Raw genomic sequence first — 26684 nt, 5'->3', positions numbered from 1 at the left:
AAAATGGGAGAAATGAATTATTTCCTCAAGAAATGTGGAATTTAGATCCACCATACGATTATTTGAAAGCTTATGATTCATTTCGTGATTTTAAAAGGTTAAAACAAAATGGAGATGGAAATGTTGATGTTAATCCATATAATTATATAACAAATTATCCTATTTATGTAATTAATATGGCACATAGAAAAAATACAGTTGTTACACAAAAAACAACTATGAAGTTATGTGCTACTTTTAAGGATAAAATACCTGATAATACACTAGCCTACATAGTCATGTATGGAAAGAAAAATCTCACTTATGATGCACAACACAGAATACTGACAGAGAACTTTTAATCCCAGATATCAATATCTTCATCTTCATCTTCTTGTTTCTTATACTCATTTTCTTCATGTTTCTTTTTCTCATTTAAAAATTGTTCCCATATACTAATATTACGTTTTGTGTTTTGTATTTTTATTTGATGTTCAATATTTAATAGTTCAGCTATTTTTGCAAATATATATATATATATATGGTAATGCCTTACCTTTGTAAAAGTGATTAAACATCTCAAATAATTCTATAATACGATCCTTTTCATTACCAGTAAACATGTCCACTATTGCACCATTTTCTATAGTTACACGTAAGTTCATTAAATGTTTATTAAAATATTTAAATCTATTTTTATTATTATTATGAACACTTACTTTATCAGGATTACAGATATAACATCTTGTACCAACAATACTCCATTGTGAACAATTTTGACAATATTGAGGTGCATAATATTCAGATGGATAATGTATATCATCAGGTATATCAATTTGAACTGCTTTTTCGAATTGTTGAACTAGTCTAATATCATCATTTTGTATTTCATTTTGAATGTTACTAGTGTTCTTTGAATAATATCTATTTTTTCTATCTGGATTTATACATTTCTTACATATAGATCTTGGTTTACCTAATTTCATTCCATATTCTGATATATCTTTTATCATCTCACATTTAGTACATTTTTGTACTGTTTCATTTTGAATGTTACTGGTTTTCTTTGGCTGATATCTGTTTTTTCTATCTTGATTTATACATTTCTTACATATTGACCTTGGTTTACCTAATTTAAGTCCATATGCAGATATATCTTTTACCATATCTCATTTGGTACACTTCTTTGATATGTTGTCCATTTATTATATAAAAAAATGTAAGTATTTGTTATCCACTATTTGTTGTCTATGTTTTATATATGAAAATATATTGTATATTATTGTTTCATCATCATTCATTGTATATATGTATATATTATATAAACATCATTATTAGTAATTGTATATAAGTAAATAATTAGAATAACCAACACCATCTATAATTGTATGTATGTATATATGTTGTATATATTATATTTATTAATGTATGTATTCTATATATTTAGATTATTGTTTCATCATCATTCATTGTATATATTATGTAAACATAATTATTTGTAATTGTATATATGTATATATTTAGATTATTCAACACCATCTATAATTTATATAGTATTATCTAAATGAGACACTTTATGCATTTCCCTAATTTTGTGGTTGTATCATTGCAAAAATATGAACAATAGCTGATTTCGATGTAAAATGGTCTAAAAATAGCATAAAATAGGGTTTAAATAGCTGATTTTGGTAATTGGGGTAGAACATACATTTCCTATCTACTAGCCTGTAGTAAACAATCGCGACGCAAGTTGTGTGTTGCATCGTCATGTGAAGGTGCGAGAGTAACAGTAAACTAACAGTGGTGCATCAGAAACAAGCTACATGACTACCAGGAGAAGTTTCATAAGGTGAATGTAGCCTTGTTGCTCACCTGGAGATAAGTCGTGATTGAGCCTGTAGTAAACAATCGCGACGCAAGTTGTGTGTTGCATCGTCATGTGAAGGTGCGAGAGTAACAGTAAACTAACAGTGGTGCATCAAAACAAGCTACATGACTACCAGGAGACGTTTCATAAGGTGAATGTAGCCTTGTTGCTCACCTGGAGATAAGTCGTGATTGAGCCTGTAGTAAACAATCGCGACGCAAGTTGTGTGTTGAATCGTCATGTGAAGGTGCGAGAGTAACAGTAAACTAACAGTGGTGCATCAGAAACAAGCTTCATGACTACCAGGAGACGTTTCAAAAGGTGAATGTAGCCTTGTTGCTCACCTGGAGATAAGTCGTGATTGAGCCTGTAGTAAACAATCGCGACGCAAGTTGTGTGTTGCATCGTCATGTGAAGGTGCGAGAGTAACAGTAAACTAACAGTGGTGCATCAGAAACAAGCTACATGACTACCAGGAGACGTTTCATAAGGTGAATGTAGCCTTGTTGCTCACCTGGAGATAAGTCGTGATTGAGCCTGTAGTAAACAATCGCGACGCAAGTTGTGTGTTGCATCGTCATGTGAAGGTGCAAGAGTAACAGTAAACTAACAGTGTTGCATCAGAAACAAGCTACATGACTAGAAGGAGAAGTTTCATAAGGTGAATGTAGCCTTGTTGCTCACCTGGAGATAAGTCGTGATTGAGCCTGTAGCAAACAATCGCGACGCAAGTTCTGTGTTGCATCGTCATGTGAAGGTGCGAGAGTAACAGTAAACTAACAGTGGTGCATCAGAAACAAGCTACATGACTACCAGGAGACGTTTCATAAGGTGAATGTAGCCTTGTTGCTCACCTGGAGATAAGTCGTGATTGAGCCTGTAGTAAACAATCGCGACGCAAGTTGTGTGTTGAATCGTCATGTGAAGGTGCGAGAGTAACAGTAAACTAACAGTGGTGCATCAGAAACAAGCTACATGACTACCAGGAGACGTTTCAAAAGGTGAATGTAGCCTTGTTGCTCACCTGGAGATAAGTCGTGATTGAGCCTGTAGTAAACAATCGCGACGCAAGTTGTGTGTTGCATCGTCATGTGAAGGTGCGAGAGTAACAGTAAACTAACAGTGGTGCATCAGAAACAAGCTACATGACTACCAGGAGACGTTTCATAAGGTGAATGTAGCCTTGTTGCTCACCTGGAGATAAGTCGTGATTGAGCCTGTAGTAAACAATCACGACGCAAGTTGTGTGTTGCATCGTCATGTGAAGGTGCGAGAGTAACAGTAAACTAACAGTGGTGCATCAGAAACAAGCTACATGACTACCAGGAGACGTTTCATAAGGTGAATGTAGCCTTGTTGCTCACCTGGAGATAAGTCGCGATTGAGCCTGTAGTAAACAATCGCGACGCAAGTTGTGTGTTGCATCGTCATGTGAAGGTGCGAGAGTAACAGTAAACTAACAGTGGTGCATCAGAAACAAGCTACATGACTACCAGGAGACGTTTCATAAGGTGAATGTAGCCTTGTTGCTCACCTGGAGATAAGTCGTGATTGAGCCTGTAGTAAACAATCGCGACGCAAGTTGTGTGTTGCATCGTCATGTGAAGGTGCGAGAGTAGCAGTAAACTAACAGTGGTGCATCAGAAACAAGCTACATGACTACCAGGAGAAGTTTCATAAGGTGAATGTAGCCTTGTTGCTCACCTGGAGATAAGTCGTGATTGAGCCTGTAGTAAACAATCGCGACGCAAGTTATGTGTTGCATCGTCATGTGAAGGTGCGAGAGTAACAGTAAACTAACAGTGGTGCATCAGAAACAAGCTACATGACTAGAAGGAGAAGTTTCATAAGGTGAATGTAGTCTTGTTGCTCACCTGGAGATAAGTCGTGATTGATTCTGTAGTAAACAATCGCGACGCAAGTTGTGTGTTGCATCGTCATGTGAAGGTGCGAGAGTAACAGTAAACTAACAGAGGTGCATCAGAAACAAGCTACATGACTACCAGGAGACGTTTCATAAGGTGAATGTAGCCTTGTTGCTCACCTGGAGATAAGTCGTGATTGAGCCTGTAGTAAACAATCGCGACGCAAGTTGTGTGTTGAATCGTCATGTGAAGGTGCGAGAGTAACAGTAAACTAACAGTGGTGCATCAGAAACAAGCTACATGACTACCAGGAGACATTTCAAAAGGTGAATGTAGCCTTGTTGCTCACCTGGAGATAAGTCGTGATTGAGCCTGTAGTAAACAATCGCAACGCAAGTTGTGTGTTGCATCGTCATGTGAAGGTGCGAGAGTAACAGTAAACTAACAGTGGTGCATCAGAAACAAGCTACATGACTACCAGAGGACGTTTCATAAGGTGAATGTAGCCTTGTTGCTCACCTGGAGATAAGTCGTGATTGAGCCTGTAGTAAACAATCGCGACGCAAGTTGTGTGTTGCATCGTCATGTGAAGGTGCGAGAGTAACAGTAAACTAACAGTGGTGCATCAGAAACAAGCTACATGACTAGAAGGACAAGTTTCTTAAGGTGAATGTAGCCTTGTTGCTCACCTGGAGATAAGTCGTGATTGAGCCTGTAGTAAACAATCGCGACGCAAGTTGTGTGTTGCATCGTCATGTGAAGGTGCGAGAGTAACAGTAAACTAACAGTGGTGCATCAGAAACAAGCTACATGACTACCAGGAGACGTTTCAAAAGGTGAATGTAGCCTTGTTGCTCACCTGGAGATAAGTCGTGATTGAGCCTGTAGTAAACAATCGCGACGCAAGTTGTGTGTTGCATCGTCATGTGAAGGTGCGAGAGTAGCAGTAAACTAACAGTGGTGCATCAGAAACAAGCTACATGACTACCAGGAGAAGTTTCATAAGGTGAATGTAGCCTTGTTGCTCACCTGGAGATAAGTCGTGATTGAGCCTGTAGTAAACAATCGCGACGCAAGTTGTGTGTTGCATCGTCATGTGAAGGTGCGAGAGTAACAGTAAACTAACAGTGGTGCATCAGAAACAAGCTACATGACTAGAAGGAGAAGTTTCATAAGGTGAATGTAGCCTTGTTGCTCACCTGGAGATAAGTCGTCATTGAGCCTGTAGTAAACAATCGCGACGCAAGTTGTGTGTTGCATCGTCATGTGAAGGTGCGAGAGTAACAGTAAACTAACAGTGGTGCATCAGAAACAAGCTACATGACTACCAGGAGACGTTTCGTAAGGTGAATGTAGCCTTGTTGCTCACCTGGAGATAAGTCGTGATTGAGCCTGTAGTAAACAATCGCGACGCAAGTTGTGTGTTGCATCGTCATGTGAAGGTGCGAGAGTAACAGTAAACTAACAGTGGTGCATCAGAAACAAGCTACATGACTACCAGGAGACGTTTCATAAGGTGAATGTAGCCTTGTTGCTCACCTGGAGATAAGTCGTGATTGAGCCTGTAGTAAACAATCGCGACGCAAGTTGTGTGTTGCATCGTCATGTGAAGGTGCGAGAGTAACAGTAAACTAACAGTGGTGCATCAGAAACAAGCTACATGACTACCAGGAGAAGTTTCATAAGGTGAATGTAGCCTTGTTGCTCACCTGGAGATAAGTCGTGATTGAGCCTGTAGTAAACAATCGCGACGCAAGTTCTGTGTTGCATCGTCATGTGAAGGTGCGAGAGTAACAGTAAACTAACAGTGGTGCATCAGAAACAAGCTACATGACTAGAAGGAGAAGTTTCATAAGGTGAATGTAGCCTTGTTGCTCACCTGGAGATAAGTCGTGATTGAGCCTGTAGTAAACAATCGCGACGCAAGTTGTGTGTTGCTATCGTCATGTGAAGGTGCGAGAGTAACAGTAAACTAACAGTGGTGCATCAGAAACAAGCTACATGACTACCAGGAGACGTTTCATAAGGTGAATGTAGCCTTGTTGCTCACCTGGAGATAAGTCGTGATTGAGCCTGTAGTAAACAATCGCGACGCAAGTTGTGTGTTGAATCGTCATGTGAAGGTGCGAGAGTAACAGTAAACTAACAGTGGTGCATCAGAAACAAGCTACATGACTACCAGGAGACGTTTCAAAAGGTGAATGTAGCCTTGTTGCTCACCTGGAGATAAGTCGTGATTGAGCCTGTAGTAAACAATCGCGACGCAAGTTGTGTGTTGCATCGTCATGTGAAGGTGCGAGAGTAACAGTAAACTAACAGTGGTGCATCAGAAACAAGCTACATGACTACCAGGAGACGTTTCATAAGGTGAATGTAGCCTTGTTGCTCACCTGGAGATAAGTCGTGATTGAGCCTGTAGTAAACAATCGCGACGCAAGTTGTGTGTTGCATCGTCATGTGAAGGTGCGAGAGTAACAGTAAACTAACAGTGGTGCATCAGAAACAAGCTACATGACTACCAGGAGACGTTTCCTAAGGTGAATGTAGCCTTGTTGCTCACCTGGAGATAAGTCGTGATTGAGCCTGTAGTAAACAATCGCGACGCAAGTTATGTGTTGCATCGTCATGTGAAGGTGCGAGAGTAACAGTAAACTAACAGTGGTGCATCAGAAACAAGCTACATGACTACCAGGAGACATTTCATAAGGTGAATGTAGCCTTGTTGCTCACCTGGAAATAAGTCGTGATTGAGCCTGTAGTAAACAATCGCGACGCAAGGTGTGTGTTGCATCGTCATGTGAAGGTGCGATTGTAACAGTAAACTAACAGTGGTGCATCAGAAACAAGCTACATAACTACCATTAGAAGTTTCATAAGGTGAATGTAGCCTTGTTGCTCACCTGGAGTTAAATCGTGATTGAGCCTGTAGTAAACAATCGCGACGCAAGTTCTGTGTTGCATCGTCATGTGAAGGTGCGAGAGTAACAGTAAACTAACAGTGGTGCATCAGAAACAAGCTACATAACTACCAGGAGAAGTTTCATAAGGTGAATGTAGCCTTGTTGCTCACCTGGAGATAAGTCGTGATTGAGCCTGTAGTAAACAATCGCGACGCAAGTTGTGTGTTGCATCGTCATGTGAAGGTGCGAGAGTAACAGTAAACTAACAGTGGTGCATCAGAAACAAGCTACATGACTAGAAGGACAAGTTTCATAAGGTGAATGTAGCCTTGTTGCTCACCTGGAGATAAGTCGTGATTGAGCCTGTAGTAAACAATCGCGACGCAAGTTGTGTGTTGCATCGTCATGTGAAGGTGCGAGAGTAACAGTAAACTAACAGTGGTGCATCAGAAACAAGCTACATGACTACCAGGAGACGTTTCAAAAGGTGAATGTAGCCTTGTTGCTCACCTGGAGATAAGTCGTGATTGAGCCTGTAGTAAACAATCGCGACGCAAGTTGTGTGTTGCATCGTCATGTGAAGGTGCGAGAGTAGCAGTAAACTAACAGTGGTGCATCAGAAACAAGCTACATGACTAGAAGGAGAAGTTTCATAAGGTGAATGTAGCCTTGTTGCTCACCTGGAGATAAGTCGTGATTGAGCCTGTAGTAAACAATCGCGACGCAAGTTGTGTGTTGCATCGTCATGTGAAGGTGCGAGAGTAACAGTAAACTAACAGTGGTGCATCAGAAACAAGCTACATGACTAGAAGGAGAAGTTTCATAAGGTGAATGTAGCCTTGTTGCTCACCTGGAGATAAGTCGTGATTGAGCCTGTAGTAAACAATCGCGACGCAAGTTGTGTGTTGCATCGTCATGTGAAGGTGCGAGAGTAACAGTAAACTAACAGTGGTGCATCAGAAACAAGCTACATGACTACCAGGAGACGTTTCATAAGGTGAATGTAGCCTTGTTGCTCACCTGGAGATAAGTCGTGATTGAGCCTGTAGTAAACAATCGCGACGCAAGTTGTGTGTTGCATCGTCATGTGAAGGTGCGAGAGTAACAGTAAACTAACAGTGGTGCATCAGAAACAAGCTACATGACTACCAGGAGACGTTTCATAAGGTGAATGTGGCCTTGTTGCTCACCTGGAGATAAGTCGTGATTGAGCCTGTAGTAAACAATCGCGACGCAAGTTATGTGTTGCATCGTCATGTGAAGGTGCGAGAGTAACAGTAAACTAACAGTGGTGCATCAGAAACAAGCTACATGACTACCAGGAGACGTTTCATAAGGTGAATGTAGCCTTGTTGCTCACCTGGAGATAAGTCGTGATTGAGCCTGTAGTAAACAATCGCGACGCAAGTTGTGTGTTGCATCGTCATGTGAAGGTGCGAGAGTAACAGTAAACTAACAGTGGTGCATCAGAAACAAGCTACATGACTACCAGGAGAAGTTTCATAAGGTGAATGTAGCCTTGTTGCTCACCTGGAGATAAGTCGTGATTGAGCCTGTAGTAAACAATCGCGACGCAAGTTGTGTGTTGCATCGTCATGTGAAGGTGCGAGAGTAACAGTAAACTAACAGTGGTGCATCAGAAACAAGCTACATGACTAGAAGGAGAAGTTTCATAAGGTGAATGTAGCCTTGTTGCTCACCTGGAGATAAGTCGTGATTGAGCCTGTAGTAAACAATCGCGACGCAAGTTGTGTGTTGCATCGTCATGTGAAGGTGCGAGAGTAACAGTAAACTAACAGTGGTGCATCAGAAACAAGCTACATGATTACCAGGAGACGTTTCATAAGGTGAATGTAGCCTTGTTGCTCACCTGGAGATAAATCGTGATTGAGCCTGTTGTAAACAATCGCGACGCAAGTTGTGTGTTGAATCGTCATGTGAAGGTGCGAGAGTAACAGTAAACTAACAGTGGTGCATCAGAAACAAGCTACATGACTACCAGGAGACGTTTCAAAAGGTGAATGTAGCCTTGTTGCTCACCTGGAGATAAGTCGTGATTGAGCCTGTAGTAAACAATCGCGACGCAAGTTGTGTGTTGCATCGTCATGTGAAGGTGCGAGAGTAGCAGTAAACTAACAGTGGTGCATCAGAAACAAGCTACATGACTACCAGGAGACGTTTCATAAGGTGAATGTAGCCTTGTTGCTCACCTGGAGATAAGTCGTGATTGAGCCTGTAGTAAACAATCACGACGCAAGTTGTGTGTTGCATCGTCATGTGAAGGTGCGAGAGTAACAGTAAACTAACAGTGGTGCATCAGAAACAAGCTACATGACTACCAGGAGACGTTTCATAAGGTGAATGTGGCCTTGTTGCTCACCTGGAGATAAGTCGCGATTGAGCCTGTAGTAAACAATCGCGACGCAAGTTGTGTGTTGCATCGTCATGTGAAGGTGCGAGAGTAACAGTAAACTAACAGTGGTGCATCAGAAACAAGCTACATGACTACTAGGAGACGTTTCATAAGGTGAATGTAGCCTTGTTGCTCACCTGGAGATAAGTCGTGATTGAGCCTGTAGTAAACAATCGCGACGCAAGTTGTGTGTTGCATCGTCATGTGAAGGTGCGAGAGTAGCAGTAAACTAACAGTGGTGCATCAGAAACAAGCTACATGACTACCAGGAGAAGTTTCATAAGGTGAATGTAGCCTTGTTGCTCACCTGGAGATAAGTCGTGATTGAGCCTGTAGTAAACAATCGCGACGCAAGTTGTGTGTTGCATCGTCATGTGAAGATGCGAGAGTAACAGTAAACTAACAGTGGTGCATCAGAAACAACCTACATGACTAGAAGGAGAAGTTTCATAAGGTGAATGTAGCCTTGTTGCTCACCTGGAGATAAGTCGTGATTGAGCCTGTAGTAAACAATCGCGACGCAAGTTGTGTGTTGCATCGTCATGTGAAGGTGCGAGAGTAACAGTAAACTAACAGTGGTGCATCAGAAACAAGCTACATGACTACCAGGAGACGTTTCATAAGGTGAATGTAGCCTTGTTGCTCACCTGGAGATAAGTCGTGATTGAGCCTGTAGTAAACAATCACGACGCAAGTTGTGTGTTGCATCGTCATGTGAAGGTGCGAGAGTAACAGTAAACTAACAGTGGTGCATCAGAAACAAGCTACATGACTACCAGGAGACATTTCATAAGGTGAATGTAGCCTTGTTGCTCACCTGGAGATAAGTCGCGATTGAGCCTGTAGTAAACAATCGCGACGCAAGTTGTGTGTTGCATCGTCATGTGAAGGTGCGAGAGTAACAGTAAACTAACAGTGGTGCATCAGAAACAAGCTACATGACTACCAGGAGACGTTTCATAAGGTGAATGTAGCCTTGTTGCTCACCTGGAGATAAGTCGTGATTGAGCCTGTAGTAAACAATCGCGACGCAAGTTGTGTGTTGCATCGTCATGTGAAGGTGCGAGAGTAGCAGTAAACTAACAGTGGTGCATCAGAAACAAGCTACATGACTACCAGGAGAAGTTTCATAAGGTGAATGTAGCCTTGTTGCTCACCTGGAGATAAGTCGTGATTGAGCCTGTAGTAAACAATCGCGACGCAAGTTGTGTGTTGCATCGTCATGTGAAGGTGCGAGAGTAACAGTAAACTAACAGTGGTGCATCAGAAACAAGCTACATGATTACCAGGAGACGTTTCATAAGGTGAATGTAGCCTTGTTGCTCACCTGGAGATAAGTCGTGATTGAGCCTGTAGTAAACAATCGCGACGCAAGTTGTGTGTTGAATCGTCATGTGAAGGTGCGAGAGTAACAGTAAACTAACAGTGGTGCATCAGAAACAAGCTACATGACTACCAGGAGACGTTTCAAAAGGTGAATGTAGCCTTGTTGCTCACCTGGAGATAAGTCGTGATTGAGCCTGTAGTAAACAATCGCGACGCAAGTTGTGTGTTGCATCGTCATGTGAAGGTGCGAGAGTAACAGTAAACTAACAGTGGTGCATCAGAAACAAGCTACATGACTACCAGGAGACGTTTCATAAGGTGAATGTAGCCTTGTTGCTCACCTGGAGATAAGTCGTGATTGAGCCTGTAGTAAACAATCACGACGCAAGTTGTGTGTTGCATCGTCATGTGAAGGTGCGAGAGTAACAGTAAACTAACAGTGGTGCATCAGAAACAAGCTACATGACTACCAGGAGACGTTTCATAAGGTGAATGTGGCCTTGTTGCTCACCTGGAGATAAGTCGCGATTGAGCCTGTAGTAAACAATCGCGACGCAAGTTGTGTGTTGCATCGTCATGTGAAGGTGCGAGAGTAACAGTAAACTAACAGTGGTGCATCAGAAACAAGCTACATGACTACCAGGAGACGTTTCATAAGGTGAATGTAGCCTTGTTGCTCACCTGGAGATAAGTCGTGATTGAGCCTGTAGTAAACAATCGCGACGCAAGTTGTGTGTTGCATCGTCATGTGAAGGTGCGAGAGTAGCAGTAAACTAACAGTGGTGCATCAGAAACAAGCTACATGACTACCAGGAGAAGTTTCATAAGGTGAATGTAGCCTTGTTGCTCACCTGGAGATAAGTCGTGATTGAGCCTGTAGTAAACAATCGCGACGCAAGTTGTGTGTTGCATCGTCATGTGAAGGTGCGAGAGTAACAGTAAACTAACAGTGGTGCATCAGAAACAAGCTACATGACTAGAAGGAGAAGTTTCATAAGGTGAATGTAGCCTTGTTGCTCACCTGGAGATAAGTCGTGATTGAGCCTGTAGTAAACAATCGCGACGCAAGTTGTGTGTTGCATCGTCATGTGAAGGTGCGAGAGTAACAGTAAACTAACAGTGGTGCATCAGAAACAAGCTACATGACTACCAGGAGACGTTTCATAAGGTGAATGTAGCCTTGTTGCTCACCTGGAGATAAGTCGTGATTGAGCCTGTAGTAAACAATCGCGACGCAAGTTGTGTGTTGCATCGTCATGTGAAGGTGCGAGAGTAACAGTAAACTAACAGTGGTGCATCAGAAACAAGCTACATGACTACCAGGAGACGTTTCATAAGGTGAATGTAGCCTTGTTGCTCACCTGGAGATAAGTCGTGATTGAGCCTGTAGTAAACAATCGCGACGCAAGTTGTGTGTTGCATCGTCATGTGAAGGTGCGAGAGTAGCAGTAAACTAACAGTGGTGCATCAGAAACAAGCTACATGACTACCAGGAGAAGTTTCATAAGGTGAATGTAGCCTTGTTGCTCACCTGGAGATAAGTCGTGATTGAGCCTGTAGTAAACAATCGCGACGCAAGTTGTGTGTTGCATCGTCATGTGAAGGTGCGAGAGTAACAGTAAACTAACAGTGGTGCATCAGAAACAAGCTACATGACTACCAGGAGACGTTTCATAAGGTGAATGTAGCCTTGTTGCTCACCTGGAGATAAGTCGTGATTGAGCCTGTAGTAAACAATCGCGACGCAAGTTGTGTGTTGCATCGTCATGTGAAGGTGCGAGAGTAGCAGTAAACTAACAGTGGTGCATCAGAAACAAGCTACATGACTACCAGGAGAAGTTTCATAAGGTGAATGTAGCCTTGTTGCTCACCTGGAGATAAGTCGTGATTGAGCCTGTAGTAAACAATCGCGACGCAAGTTGTGTGTTGCATCGTCATGTGAAGGTGCGAGAGTAACAGTAAACTAACAGTGGTGCATCAGAAACAAGCTACATGACTAGAAGGAGAAGTTTCATAAGGTGAATGTAGCCTTGTTGCTCACCTGGAGATAAGTCGTGATTGAGCCTGTAGTAAACAATCGCGACGCAAGTTGTGTGTTGCATCGTCATGTGAAGGTGCGAGAGTAACAGTAAACTAACAGTGGTGCATCAGAAACAAGCTACATGACTACCAGGAGACGTTTCATAAGGTGAATGTAGCCTTGTTGCTCACCTGGAGATAAGTCGTGATTGAGCCTGTAGTAAACAATCGCGACGCAAGTTGTGTGTTGCATCGTCATGTGAAGGTGCAAGAGTAACAGTAAACTAACAGTGGTGCATCAGAAACAAGCTACATGACTACCAGGAGACGTTTCAAAAGGTGAATGTAGCCTTGTTGCTCACCTGGAGATAAGTCGTGATTGATCCTGTAGTAAACAATCGCGACGCAAGTTGTGTGTTGCATCGTCATGTGAAGGTGCGAGAGTAGCAGTAAACTAACAGTGGTGCATCAGAAACAAGCTACATGACTAGAAGGAGAAGTTTCATAAGGTGAATGTAGCCTTGTTGCTCACCTGGAGATAAGTCGTGATTGAGCCTGTAGTAAACAATCGCGACGCAAGTTGTGTGTTGCATCGTCATGTGAAGGTGCGAGAGTAACAGTAAACTAACAGTGGTGCATCAGAAACAAGCTACATGACTAGAAGGAGAAGTTTCATAAGGTGAATGTAGCCTTGTTGCTCACCTGGAGATAAGTCGTGATTGAGCCTGTAGTAAACAATCGCGACGCAAGTTGTGTGTTGCATCGTCATGTGAAGGTGCGAGAGTAACAGTAAACTAACAGTGGTGCATCAGAAACAAGCTACATGACTACCAGGAGACGTTTCATAAGGTGAATGTAGCCTTGTTGCTCACCTGGAGATAAGTCGTGATTGAGCCTGTAGTAAACAATCGCGACGCAAGTTGTGTGTTGCATCGTCATGTGAAGGTGCGAGAGTAACAGTAAACTAACAGTGGTGCATCAGAAACAAGCTACATGACTAGAAGGAGAAGTTTCATAAGGTGAATGTAGCCTTGTTGCTCACCTGGAGATAAGTCGTGATTGAGCCTGTAGTAAACAATCGCGACGCAAGTTGTGTGTTGCATCGTCATGTGAAGGTGCGAGAGTAACAGTAAACTAACAGTGGTGCATCAGAAACAAGCTACATGATTACCAGGAGACGTTTCATAAGGTGAATGTAGCCTTGTTGCTCACCTGGAGATAAATCGTGATTGAGCCTGTTGTAAACAATCGCGACGCAAGTTGTGTGTTGAATCGTCATGTGAAGGTGCGAGAGTAACAGTAAACTAACAGTGGTGCATCAGAAACAAGCTACATGACTACCAGGAGACGTTTCAAAAGGTGAATGTAGCCTTGTTGCTCACCTGGAGATAAGTCGTGATTGAGCCTGTAGTAAACAATCGCGACGCAAGTTGTGTGTTGCATCGTCATGTGAAGGTGCGAGAGTAGCAGTAAACTAACAGTGGTGCATCAGAAACAAGCTACATGACTACCAGGAGACGTTTCATAAGGTGAATGTAGCCTTGTTGCTCACCTGGAGATAAGTCGTGATTGAGCCTGTAGTAAACAATCACGACGCAAGTTGTGTGTTGCATCGTCATGTGAAGGTGCGAGAGTAACAGTAAACTAACAGTGGTGCATCAGAAACAAGCTACATGACTACCAGGAGACGTTTCATAAGGTGAATGTGGCCTTGTTGCTCACCTGGAGATAAGTCGCGATTGAGCCTGTAGTAAACAATCGCGACGCAAGTTGTGTGTTGCATCGTCATGTGAAGGTGCGAGAGTAACAGTAAACTAACAGTGGTGCATCAGAAACAAGCTACATGACTACTAGGAGACGTTTCATAAGGTGAATGTAGCCTTGTTGCTCACCTGGAGATAAGTCGTGATTGAGCCTGTAGTAAACAATCGCGACGCAAGTTGTGTGTTGCATCGTCATGTGAAGGTGCGAGAGTAGCAGTAAACTAACAGTGGTGCATCAGAAACAAGCTACATGACTACCAGGAGAAGTTTCATAAGGTGAATGTAGCCTTGTTGCTCACCTGGAGATAAGTCGTGATTGAGCCTGTAGTAAACAATCGCGACGCAAGTTGTGTGTTGCATCGTCATGTGAAGATGCGAGAGTAACAGTAAACTAACAGTGGTGCATCAGAAACAACCTACATGACTAGAAGGAGAAGTTTCATAAGGTGAATGTAGCCTTGTTGCTCACCTGGAGATAAGTCGTGATTGAGCCTGTAGTAAACAATCGCGACGCAAGTTGTGTGTTGCATCGTCATGTGAAGGTGCGAGAGTAACAGTAAACTAACAGTGGTGCATCAGAAACAAGCTACATGACTACCAGGAGACGTTTCATAAGGTGAATGTAGCCTTGTTGCTCACCTGGAGATAAGTCGTGATTGAGCCTGTAGTAAACAATCACGACGCAAGTTGTGTGTTGCATCGTCATGTGAAGGTGCGAGAGTAACAGTAAACTAACAGTGGTGCATCAGAAACAAGCTACATGACTACCAGGAGACGTTTCATAAGGTGAATGTAGCCTTGTTGCTCACCTGGAGATAAGTCGCGATTGAGCCTGTAGTAAACAATCGCGACGCAAGTTGTGTGTTGCATCGTCATGTGAAGGTGCGAGAGTAACAGTAAACTAACAGTGGTGCATCAGAAACAAGCTACATGACTACCAGGAGACGTTTCATAAGGTGAATGTAGCCTTGTTGCTCACCTGGAGATAAGTCGTGATTGAGCCTGTAGTAAACAATCGCGACGCAAGTTGTGTGTTGCATCGTCATGTGAAGGTGCGAGAGTAGCAGTAAACTAACAGTGGTGCATCAGAAACAAGCTACATGACTACCAGGAGAAGTTTCATAAGGTGAATGTAGCCTTGTTGCTCACCTGGAGATAAGTCGTGATTGAGCCTGTAGTAAACAATCGCGACGCAAGTTGTGTGTTGCATCGTCATGTGAAGGTGCGAGAGTAACAGTAAACTAACAGTGGTGCATCAGAAACAAGCTACATGATTACCAGGAGACGTTTCATAAGGTGAATGTAGCCTTGTTGCTCACCTGGAGATAAGTCGTGATTGAGCCTGTAGTAAACAATCGCGACGCAAGTTGTGTGTTGAATCGTCATGTGAAGGTGCGAGAGTAACAGTAAACTAACAGTGGTGCATCAGAAACAAGCTACATGACTACCAGGAGACGTTTCAAAAGGTGAATGTAGCCTTGTTGCTCACCTGGAGATAAGTCGTGATTGAGCCTGTAGTAAACAATCGCGACGCAAGTTGTGTGTTGCATCGTCATGTGAAGGTGCGAGAGTAACAGTAAACTAACAGTGGTGCATCAGAAACAAGCTACATGACTACCAGGAGACGTTTCCTAAGGTGAATGTAGCCTTGTTGCTCACCTGGAGATAAGTCGTGATTTAGCCTGTAGTAAACAATCGCGACGCAAGTTATGTGTTGCATCGTCATGTGAAGGTGCGAGAGTAACAGTAAACTAACAGTGGTGCATCAGAAACAAGCTACATGACTACCAGGAGACGTTTCATAAGGTGAATGTAGCCTTGTTGCTCACCTGGAGATAAGTCGTGATTGAGCCTGTAGTAAACAATCGCGACGCAAGGTGTGTGTTGCATCGTCATGTGAAGGTGCGAGAGTAACAGTAAACTAACAGTGGTGCATCAGAAACAAGCTACATGACTACCAGGAGACGTTTCATAAGGTGAATGTAGCCTTGTTGCTCACCTGGAGATAAGTCGTGATTGAGCCTGTAGTAAACAATCGCGACGCAAGTTGTGTGTTGCATCGTCATGTGAAGGTGCGAGAGTAACAGTAAACTAACAGTGGTGCATCAGAAACAAGCTACATGACTACTAGGAGACGTTTCATAAGGTGAATGTAGCCTTGTTGCTCACCTGGAGATAAGTCGTGATTGAGCCTGTAGTAAACAATCGCGACGCAAGTTGTGTGTTGCATCGTCATGTGAAGGTGCGAGAGTAACAGTAAACTAACAGTGGTGCATCAGAAACAAGCTACATGACTAGAAGGAGAAGTTTCATAAGGTGAATGTAGCCTTGTTGCTCACCTGGAGATAAGTCGTGATTGAGCCTGTAGTAAACAATCGCGACGCAAGTTGTGTGTTGCATCGTCATGTGAAGGTGCGAGAGTAACGGTAAACTAACAGTGGTGCATCAGAAACAAGCTACATGACTAGAAGGAGAAGTTTCATAAGGTGAATGTAGCCTTGTTGCTCACCTGGAGATAAGTCGTGATTGAGCCTGTAGTAAACAATCGCGACGCAAGTTGTGTGTTGCATCGTCATGTGAAGGTGCGAGAGTAACAGTAAACTAACAGTGGTGCATCAGAAACAAGCTACATGACTACCAGGAGACGTTTCATAAGGTGAATGTAGCCTTGTTGCTCACCTGGAGATAAGTCGTGATTGAGCCTGTAGTAAACAATCGCGACGCAAGTTGTGTGTTGCATCGTCATGTGAAGGTGCGAGAGTAACAGTAAACTAACAGTGGTGCATCAGAAACAAGCTACATGACTACCAGGAGACGTTTCCTAAGGTGAATGTAGCCTTGTTGCTCACCTGGAGATAAGTCGTGATTTAGCCTGTAGTAAACAATCGCGACGCAAGTTATGTGTTGCATCGTCATGTGAAGGTGCGAGAGTAACAGTAAACTAACAGTGGTGCATCAGAAACAAGCTACATGACTACCAGGAGACGTTTCATAAGGTGAATGTAGCCTTGTTGCTCACCTGGAAATAAGTCGTGATTGAGCCTGTAGTAAACAATCGCGACGCAAGGTGTGTGTTGCATCGTCATGTGAAGGTGCGATTGTAAAAGTAAACTAACAGTGGTGCATCAGAAACAAGCTACATAACTACCAGGAGAAGTTTCATAAGGTGAATGTAGCCTTGTTGCTCACCTGGAGTTAAGTCGTGATTGAGCCTGTAGTAAACAATCGCGACGCAAGTTGTGTGTTGCATCGTCATGTGAAGGTGCGAGAGTAACAGTAAACTAACAGTGGTGCATCAGAAACGAGCTACATGATTACCAGGAGAAGTTTCATAAGGTGAATGTAGCCTTGTTGCTCACCTGGAGATAAGTCGTGATTGAGCCTGTAGTAAACAATCGCGACGCAAGTTGTGTGTTGCATCGTCATGTGAAGGTGCGAGAGTAACAGTAAACTAACAGTGGTGCATCAGAAACAAGCTACATGACTAGAAGGAGAAGTTTCATAAGGTGAATGTAGCCTTGTTGCTCACCTGGAGATAAGTCGTGATTGAGCCTGTAGTAAACAATCGCGACGCAAGTTGTGTGTTGCATCGTCATGTGAAGGTGCGAGAGTAACAGTAAACTAACAGTGGTGCATCAGAAACAAGCTACATGACTACCAGGAGACGTTTCAAAAGGTGAATGTAGCCTTGTTGCTCACCTGGAGATAAGTCGTGATTGAGCCTGTAGTAAACAATCGCGACGCAAGTTGTGTGTTGCATCGTCATGTGAAGGTGCGAGAGTAGCAGTAAACTAACAGTGGTGCATCAGAAACAAGCTACATGACTAGAAGGAGAAGTTTCATAAGGTGAATGTAGCCTTGTTGCTCACCTGGAAATAAGTCGTGATTGAGCCTGTAGTAAACAATCGCGACGCAAGGTGTGTGTTGCATCGTCATGTGAAGGTGCGATTGTAACAGTAAACTAACAGTGGTGCATCAGAAACAAGCTACATAACTACCAGGAGAAGTTTCATAAGGTGAATGTAGCCTTGTTGCTCACCTGGAGTTAAGTCGTGATTGAGCCTGTAGTAAACAATCGCGACGCAAGTTGTGTGTTGCATCGTCATGTGAAGGTGCGAGAGTAACAGTAAACTAACAGTGGTGCATCAGAAACGAGCTACATGATTACCAGGAGAAGTTTCATAAGGTGAATGTAGCCTTGTTGCTCACCTGGAGATAAGTCGTGATTGAGCCTGTAGTAAACAATCGCGACGCAAGTTGTGTGTTGCATCGTCATGTGAAGGTGCGAGAGTAACAGTAAACTAACAGTGGTGCATCAGAAACAAGCTACATGACTACCAGGAGACGTTTCAAAAGGTGAATGTAGCCTTGTTGCTCACCTGGAGATAAGTCGTGATTGAGCCTGTAGTAAACAATCGCGACGCAAGTTGTGTGTTGCATCGTCATGTGAAGGTGCGAGAGTAGCAGTAAACTAACAGTGGTGCATCAGAAACAAGCTACATGACTACCAGGAGAAGTTTCATAAGGTGAATGTAGCCTTGTTGCTCACCTGGAAATAAGTCGTGATTGAGCCTGTAGTAAACAATCGCGACGCAAGGTGTGTGTTGCATCGTCATGTGAAGGTGCGATTGTAACAGTAAACTAACAGTGGTGCATCAGAAACAAGCTACATAACTACCAGGAGAAGTTTCATAAGGTGAATGTAGCCTTGTTGCTCACCTGGAGTTAAGTCGTGATTGAGCCTGTAGTAAACAATCGCGACGCAAGTTGTGTGTTGCATCGTCATGTGAAGGTGCGAGAGTAACAGTAAACTAACAGTGGTGCATCAGAAACGAGCTACATGATTACCAGGAGAAGTTTCATAAGGTGAATGTAGCCTTGTTGCTCACCTGGAGATAAGTCGTGATTGAGCCTGTAGTAAACAATCGCGACGCAAGTTGTGTGTTGCATCGTCATGTGAAGGTGCGAGAGTAACAGTAAACTAACAGTGGTGCATCAGAAACAAGCTACATGACTAGAAGGACAAGTTTCATAAGGTGAATGTAGCCTTGTTGCTCACCTGGAGATAAGTCGTGATTGAGCCTGTAGTAAACAATCGCGACGCAAGTTGTGTGTTGCATCGTCATGTGAAGGTGCGAGAGTAACAGTAAACTAACAGTGGTGCATCAGAAACAAGCTACATGACTACCAGGAGACGTTTCAAAAGGTGAATGTAGCCTTGTTGCTCACCTGGAGATAAGTCGTGATTGAGCCTGTAGTAAACAATCGCGACGCAAGTTGTGTGTTGCATCGTCATGTGAAGGTGCGAGAGTAGCAGTAAACTAACAGTGGTGCATCAGAAACAAGCTACATGACTAGAAGGAGAAGTTTCATAAGGTGAATGTAGCCTTGTTGCTCACCTGGAGATAAGTCGTGATTGAGCCTGTAGTAAACAATCGCGACGCAAGTTGTGTGTTGCATCGTCATGTGAAGGTGCGAGAGTAACAGTAAACTAACAGTGGTGCATCAGAAACAAGCTACATGACTAGAAGGAGAAGTTTCATAAGGTGAATGTAGCCTTGTTGCTCACCTGGAGATAAGTCGTGATTGAGCCTGTAGTAAACAATCGCGACGCAAGTTGTGTGTTGCATCGTCATGTGAAGGTGCGAGAGTAACAGTAAACTAACAGTGGTGCATCAGAAACAAGCTACATGACTACCAGGAGACGTTTCCTAAGGTGAATGTAGCCTTGTTGCTCACCTGGAGATAAGTCGTGATTGAGCCTGTAGTAAACAATCGCGACGCAAGTTGTGTGTTGCATCGTCATGTGAAGGTGCGAGAGTAACAGTAAACTAACAGTGGTGCACCAGAAACAAGCTACATGACTAACAGGAGACGTTTCGTAAGGTGAATGTAGCCTTGTTGCTCACCTGGAGATAAGTCGTGATTGAGCCTGTAGTAAACAATCGCGACGCAAGTTGTGTGTTGCATCGTCATGTGAAGGTGCGAGAGTAACAGTAAACTAACAGTGGTGCATCAGAAACAAGCTACATGACTACCAGGAGACGTTTCATAAGGTGAATGTAGCCTTGTTGCTCACCTGGAGATAAGTCGTGATTGAGCCTGTAGTAAACAATCGCGACGCAAGTTGTGTGTTGCATCGTCATGTGAAGGTGCGAGAGTAACAGTAAACTAACAGTGGTGCATCAGAAACAAGCTACATGATTACCAGGAGACGTTCCATAAGGTGAATGTAGCCTTGTTGCTCACCTGGAGATAAGTCGTGATTGAGCCTGTTGTAAACAATCGCGACGCAAGTTGTGTGTTGAATCGTCATGTGAAGGTGCGAGAGTAACAGTAAACTAACAGTGGTGCATCAGAAACAAGCTACATGACTACCAGGAGACGTTTCAAAAGGTGAATGTAGCCTTGTTGCTCACCTGGAGATAAGTCGTGATTGAGCCTGTAGTAAACAATCGCGACGCAAGTTGTGTGTTGCATCGTCATGTGAAGGTGCGAGAGTAACAGTAAACTAACAGTGGTGCATCAGAAACAAGCTACATGACTACCAGGAGACGTTTCATAAGGTGAATGTAGCCTTGTTGCTCACCTGGAGATAAGTCGTGATTGAGCCTGTAGTAAACAATCGCGACGCAAGTTGTGTGTTGCATCGTCATGTGAAGGTGCGAGAGTAGCAGTAAACTAACAGTGGTGCATCAGAAACAAGCTACATGACTACCAGGAGACGTTTCCTAAGGTGAATGTAGCCTTGTTGCTCACCTGGAGATAAGTCGTGATTTAGCCTGTATTAAACAATCGCGACGCAAGTTATGTGTTGCATCGTCATGTGAAGGTGCGAGAGTAACAGTAAACTAACAGTGGTGCATCAGAAACAAGCTACATGACTACCAGGAGACGTTTCATAAGGTGAATGTAGCCTTGTTGCTCACCTGGAAATAAGTCGTGATTGAGCCTGTAGTAAACAATCGCGACGCAAGGTGTGTGTTGCATCGTCATGTGAAGGTGCGATTGTAACAGTAAACTAACAGTGGTGCATCAGAAACAAGCTACATAACTACCAGGAGAAGTTTCATAAGGTGAATGTAGCCTTGTTGCTCACCTGGAGTTAAGTCGTGATTGAGCCTGTAGTAAACAATCGCGACGCAAGTTGTGTGTTGCATCGTCATGTGAAGGTGCGAGAGTAACAGTAAACTAACAGTGGTGCATCAGAAACGAGCTACATGATTACCAGGAGAAGTTTCATAAGGTGAATGTAGCCTTGTTGCTCACCTGGAGATAAGTCGTGATTGAGCCTGTAGTAAACAATCGCGACGCAAGTTGTGTGTTGCATCGTCATGTGAAGGTGCGAGAGTAACAGTAAACTAACAGTGGTGCATCAGAAACAAGCTACATGACTAGAAGGACAAGTTTCATAAGGTGAATGTAGCCTTGTTGCTCACCTGGAGATAAGTCGTGATTGAGCCTGTAGTAAACAATCGCGACGCAAGTTGTGTGTTGCATCGTCATGTGAAGGTGCGAGAGTAACAGTAAACTAACAGTGGTGCATCAGAAACAAGCTACATGACTACCAGGAGACGTTTCAAAAGGTGAATGTAGCCTTGTTGCTCACCTGGAGATAAGTCGTGATTGAGCCTGTAGTAAACAAACGCGACGCAAGTTGTGTGTTGCATCGTCATGTGAAGGTGCGAGAGTAGCAGTAAACTAACAGTGGTGCATCAGAAACAAGCTACATGACTAGAAGGAGAAGTTTCATAAGGTGAATGTAGCCTTGTTGCTCACCTGGAGATAAGTCGTGATTGAGCCTGTAGTAAACAATCGCGACGCAAGTTGTGTGTTGCATCGTCATGTGAAGGTGCGAGAGTAACAGTAAACTAACAGTGGTGCATCAGAAACAAGCTACATGACTAGAAGGAGAAGTTTCATAAGGTGAATGTAGCCTTGTTGCTCACCTGGAGATAAGTCGTGATTGAGCCTGTAGTAAACAATCGCGACGCAAGTTGTGTGTTGCATCGTCATGTGAAGGTGCGAGAGTAACAGTAAACTAACAGTGGTGCATCAGAAACAAGCTACATGACTACCAGGAGACGTTTCATAAGGTGAATGTAGCCTTGTTGCTCACCTGGAGATAAGTCGTGATTGAGCCTGTAGTAAACAATCGCGACGCAAGTTGTGTGTTGCATCGTCATGTGAAGGTGCGAGAGTAACAGTAAACTAACAGTGGTGCACCAGAAACAAGCTACATGACTAACAGGAGACGTTTCGTAAGGTGAATGTAGCCTTGTTGCTCACCTGGAGATAAGTCGTGATTGAGCCTGTAGTAAACAATCGCGACGCAAGTTATGTGTTGCATCGTCATGTGAAGGTGCGAGAGTAACAGTAAACTAACAGTGGTGCATCAGAAACAAGCTACATGACTACCAGGAGACGTTTCATAAGGTGAATGTAGCCTTGTTGCTCACCTGGAGATAAGTCGTGATTGAGCCTGTAGTAAACAATCGCGACGCAAGTTGTGTGTTGCATCGTCATGTGAAGGTGCGAGAGTAACAGTAAACTAACAGTGGTGCATCAGAAACAAGCTACATGACTACCAGGAGACGTTTCATAAGGTGAATGTAGCCTTGTTGCTCACCTGGAGATAAGTCGTGATTGAGCCTGTAGTAAACAATCGCGACGCAAGGTGTGTGTTGCATCGTCATGTGAAGGTGCGATTGTAAAAGTAAACTAACAGTGGTGCATCAGAAACAAGCTACATAACTACCAGGAGAAGTTTCATAAGGTGAATGTAGCCTTGTTGCTCACCTGGAGTTAAGTCGTGATTGAGCCTGTAGTAAACAATCGCGACGCAAGTTGTGTGTTGCATCGTCATGTGAAGGTGCGAGAGTAACAGTAAACTAACAGTGGTGCATCAGAAACGAGCTACATGATTACCAGGAGAAGTTTCATAAGGTGAATGTAGCCTTGTTGCTCACCTGGAGATAAGTCGTGATTGAGCCTGTAGTAAACAATCGCGACGCAAGTTGTGTGTTGCATCGTCATGTGAAGGTGCGAGAGTAACAGTAAACTAACAGTGGTGCATCAGAAACAAGCTACATGACTAGAAGGAGAAGTTTCATAAGGTGAATGTAGCCTTGTTGCTCACCTGGAGATAAGTCGTGATTGAGCCTGTAGTAAACAATCGCGACGCAAGTTGTGTGTTGCATCGTCATGTGAAGGTGCGAGAGTAACAGTAAACTAACAGTGGTGCATCAGAAACAAGCTACATGACTACCAGGAGACGTTTCAAAAGGTGAATGTAGCCTTGTTGCTCACCTGGAGATAAGTCGTGATTGAGCCTGTAGTAAACAATCGCGACGCAAGTTGTGTGTTGCATCGTCATGTGAAGGTGCGAGAGTAGCAGTAAACTAACAGTGGTGCATCAGAAACAAGCTACATGACTAGAAGGAGAAGTTTCATAAGGTGAATGTAGCCTTGTTGCTCACCTGGAAATAAGTCGTGATTGAGCCTGTAGTAAACAATCGCGACGCAAGGTGTGTGTTGCATCGTCATGTGAAGGTGCGATTGTAACAGTAAACTAACAGTGGTGCATCAGAAACAAGCTACATAACTACCAGGAGAAGTTTCATAAGGTGAATGTAGCCTTGTTGCTCACCTGGAGTTAAGTCGTGATTGAGCCTGTAGTAAACAATCGCGACGCAAGTTGTGTGTTGCATCGTCATGTGAAGGTGCGAGAGTAACAGTAAACTAACAGTGGTGCATCAGAAACGAGCTACATGATTACCAGGAGAAGTTTCATAAGGTGAATGTAGCCTTGTTGCTCACCTGGAGATAAGTCGTGATTGAGCCTGTAGTAAACAATCGCGACGCAAGTTGTGTGTTGCATCGTCATGTGAAGGTGCGAGAGTAACAGTAAACTAACAGTGGTGCATCAGAAACAAGCTACATGACTAGAAGGACAAGTTTCATAAGGTGAATGTAGCCTTGTTGCTCACCTGGAGATAAGTCGTGATTGAGCCTGTAGTAAACAATCGCGACGCAAGTTGTGTGTTGCATCGTCATGTGAAGGTGCGAGAGTAACAGTAAACTAACAGTGGTGCATCAGAAACAAGCTACATGACTACCAGGAGACGTTTCAAAAGGTGAATGTAGCCTTGTTGCTCACCTGGAGATAAGTCGTGATTGAGCCTGTAGTAAACAATCGCGACGCAAGTTGTGTGTTGCATCGTCATGTGAAGGTGCGAGAGTAGCAGTAAACTAACAGTGGTGCATCAGAAACAAGCTACATGACTAGAAGGAGAAGTTTCATAAGGTGAATGTAGCCTTGTTGCTCACCTGGAAATAAGTCGTGATTGAGCCTGTAGTAAACAATCGCGACGCAAGGTGTGTGTTGCATCGTCATGTGAAGGTGCGATTGTAACAGTAAACTAACAGTGGTGCATCAGAAACAAGCTACATAACTACCAGGAGAAGTTTCATAAGGTGAATGTAGCCCAGTTGCTCACCTGGAGTTAAGTCGTGATTGAGCCTGTAGTAAACAATCGCGACGCAAGTTGTGTGTTGCATCGTCATGTGAAGGTGCGAGAGTAACAGTAAACTAACAGTGGTGCATCAGAAACGAGCTACATGATTACCAGGAGAAGTTTCATAAGGTGAATGTAGCCTTGTTGCTCACCTGGAGATAAGTCGTGATTGAGCCTGTAGTAAACAATCGCGACGCAAGTTGTGTGTTGCATCGTCATGTGAAGGTGCGAGAGTAACAGTAAACTAACAGTGGTGCATCAGAAACAAGCTACATGACTAGAAGGACAAGTTTCATAAGGTGAATGTAGCCTTGTTGCTCACCTGGAGATAAGTCGTGATTGAGCCTGTAGTAAACAATCGCGACGCAAGTTGTGTGTTGCATCGTCATGTGAAGGTGCGAGAGTAACAGTAAACTAACAGTGGTGCATCAGAAACAAGCTACATGACTACCAGGAGACGTTTCAAAAGGTGAATGTAGCCTTGTTGCTCACCTGGAGATAAGTCGTGATTGAGCCTGTAGTAAACAATCGCGACGCAAGTTGTGTGTTGCATCGTCATGTGAAGGTGCGAGAGTAGCAGTAAACTAACAGTGGTGCATCAGAAACAAGCTACATGACTAGAAGGAGAAGTTTCATAAGGTGAATGTAGCCTTGTTGCTCACCTGGAGATAAGTCGTGATTGAGCCTGTAGTAAACAATCGCGACGCAAGTTGTGTGTTGCATCGTCATGTGAAGGTGCGAGAGTAACAGTAAACTAACAGTGGTGCATCAGAAACAAGCTACATGACTAGAAGGAGAAGTTTCATAAGGTGAATGTAGCCTTGTTGCTCACCTGGAGATAAGTCGTGATTGAGCCTGTAGTAAACAATCGCGACGCAAGTTGTGTGTTGCATCGTCATGTGAAGGTGCGAGAGTAACAGTAAACTAACAGTGGTGCATCAGAAACAAGCTACATGACTACCAGGAGACGTTTCCTAAGGTGAATGTAGCCTTGTTGCTCACCTGGAGATAAGTCGTGATTGAGCCTGTAGTAAACAATCGCGACGCAAGTTGTGTGTTGCATCGTCATGTGAAGGTGCGAGAGTAACAGTAAACTAACAGTGGTGCACCAGAAACAAGCTACATGACTAACAGGAGACGTTTCGTAAGGTGAATGTAGCCTTGTTGCTCACCTGGAGATAAGTCGTGATTGAGCCTGTAGTAAACAATCGCGACGCAAGTTATGTGTTGCATCGTCATGTGAAGGTGCGAGAGTAACAGTAAACTAACAGTGGTGCATCAGAAACAAGCTACATGACTACCAGGAGACGTTTCATAAGGTGAATGTAGCCTTGTTGCTCACCTGGAGATAAGTCGTGATTGAGCCTGTAGTAAACAATCGCGACGCAAGTTGTGTGTTGCATCGTCATGTGAAGGTGCGAGAGTAACAGTAAACTAACAGTGGTGCATCAGAAACAAGCTACATGACTAGAAGGAGAAGTTTCATAAGGTGAATGTAGCCTTGTTGCTCACCTGGAGATAAGTCGTGATTGAGCCTGTAGTAAACAATCGCGACGCAAGTTGTGTGTTGCATCGTCATGTGAAGGTGCGAGAGTAACAGTAAACTAACAGTGGTGCATCAGAAACAAGCTACATGACTACCAGGAGACGTTTCAAAAGGTGAATGTAGCCTTGTTGCTCACCTGGAGATAAGTCGTGATTGAGCCTGTAGTAAACAATCGCGACGCAAGTTGTGTGTTGCATCGTCATGTGAAGGTGCGAGAGTAGCAGTAAACTAACAGTGGTGCATCAGAAACAAGCTACATGACTAGAAGGAGAAGTTTCATAAGGTGAATGTAGCCTTGTTGCTCACCTGGAAATAAGTCGTGATTGAGCCTGTAGTAAACAATCGCGACGCAAGGTGTGTGTTGCATCGTCATGTGAAGGTGCGATTGTAACAGTAAACTAACAGTGGTGCATCAGAAACAAGCTACATAACTACCAGGAGAAGTTTCATAAGGTGAATGTAGCCTTGTTGCTCACCTGGAGTTAAGTC

Source organism: Schistocerca nitens, chromosome 10 (genome assembly GCF_023898315.1).
Source record: "Schistocerca nitens isolate TAMUIC-IGC-003100 chromosome 10, iqSchNite1.1, whole genome shotgun sequence".
Classification (NCBI taxonomy): Eukaryota; Metazoa; Arthropoda; class Insecta; order Orthoptera; family Acrididae; genus Schistocerca; species Schistocerca nitens.
Note: the sequence above shows the minus strand (reverse complement) of the source record.